Source organism: Octopus bimaculoides, chromosome 5, assembly GCF_001194135.2.
Source record: "Octopus bimaculoides isolate UCB-OBI-ISO-001 chromosome 5, ASM119413v2, whole genome shotgun sequence".
Taxonomy (NCBI): domain Eukaryota; kingdom Metazoa; phylum Mollusca; class Cephalopoda; order Octopoda; family Octopodidae; genus Octopus; species Octopus bimaculoides.
Window position 1 is genome coordinate 25244199 of NC_068985.1, and position 1826 is coordinate 25246024.

A 1826-nucleotide genomic window follows, 5' to 3' on the forward strand; every position below is an offset into this window, starting at 1 on the left:
AGAGTTATTAATATTTCTAAGTCTCTCTAAAGGAGACTACGGCAGCGGTACTGGAAATTAATAGTTATCGCCAAGCCAACATGGCAGTCCCAAAATTAGGACGAAAGCTGCCGTGAATTAGCTCCAAGAAGCCATCGCCTCTAGCTAGCTATGTGACACACGAAACCTGTGTCCTTTATAACCTTCGAACAGGGGAGGTCAGCAGTGTCCCCCTGCTGGTTTGGCATCTGCAGACTAGTTTCAGGGTGTTGCCCCTTGTCAATGCAGAGCAGCCAAGCCTTAGCCAGGCGGCGCTGCTGACTATCTGATATATATATAAACCCATCTATCCATCCATCCATCCATCCATCCATCTAGCTAGCTAGCTGTCTGTTTGTCCGTCTCTCAATTTATCTGTCTATCTACACACACACACACACACACACACACACACACACACGCACACACATAGCAAAAAAGTTATTGATATTGTATTTCATGGTGGGATTGGGTGTCCTTATACCAATAATAAACATGCACACTGGTTCTATTTCACATCATTTATTATCAATAGTCAATTAATCAACCATTTAACCAATTATCTAACCGATTGCTTGGTTAATCATTTGGTCTATTAATCAATCAACTAAGTTTCTTAAAGTCCTTTTGTTATCAATCCTATTCTCATCAATGCCATGCTTTCTTTACTCAGGGTTTGCTCCAGGTCTTTCTGTTTCCTAGTCTATAGATTCAATATTTATAAGAATATGAGTAAGAGTGTATGCCAGAGAAGGAGAGAGAGAGAGAGAGGGGGGTGAGAGGGAGTGAGAATGAAAGAAAGAGAGAGTGTATATGTGAGTGTGTGCTGGTGTATATGCATTTATGCATGAGTCTGCGTGGGTGTGCACTTGTGTGACTTGGTGTAGCTTCAGGAGTGGCTGTGTGGTTAAGAAGCTTGATTCCCAACCACATGGTTCTGTGTTCAGTCCCACTGTATGGCACCTTCGGCAAGTGTCCAAAGCCTTGTGAGTGGATTTGGTAGATGGAAACTGAAAGAAGCCTATATATATATATGTGTGTGTGTGTGTGTGTGTGTATGCATGTATTTATGTGTCAGTGTTTGTCCCCCACCACCATTGCTTGACACTGATGTTAGCGTGTTTACATCCCCGTAGCTTAGTAGTTCAGCAAAAAGAGACTGGTAGAGTAAGTAATAGGCTTACAAAGAATAAGTCCTGGGGTCAATTTGTTCGACTAAAGGTGGTGTTCCAGCATGGCCACAGTCCAATGACTGAAACAAGTAAAAGAATGTATAAAAGGATGTGTGTGTGTGGGGGGGTCTGTATATATGTATATATGCATGTATGTATGCATATACAAATGCACACACACACACACACACACTTGATCACATAGCTCCCAGTTTATTTCACTCACCACGTTTGAGTGGTATGTCTTGTCATAAGCATTAGGATCTTCTGCAACATAGTTTATCATCAACCAATACAGTCCTTTGTTGTCTCCTCTGTAAGATGTAACATTTTGAGGTCAGTCTTTGTGTGCGTGTATACATAAGCACAAAAAAATTAGCAAGTAGATTGCCACTAGTTTAAAACCTTTTGATACCAACACACCTGAAACTTCCCCCGGTTGCATGAACTGACTTATTGTTTTAAAATAAATAAAAACTTTCCTTCAAAATGTCCTGTTAATCTTATGTCCCAAACACCAGCTTAATGATGGTTCCAAATTCTGGCACAAGGCCAGCAATTTGGGGTAAGGGAGATAATCGAGTATGTAGACCCCCCAGTGTTCAAAGCACCCTGTATATATATATATATATATAT

General features: G+C 40.9%; 1 protein-coding gene across 1 annotated transcript in view; it reads left to right on the plus strand.

Annotated features, from left to right (window-relative positions):
* LOC106874396 (uncharacterized) overlaps positions 1–1826 on the plus strand; it is a 68005-nt gene that overhangs the window by 29215 nt on the left and 36964 nt on the right. The gene's annotated exons all lie outside the window — the stretch shown is intronic.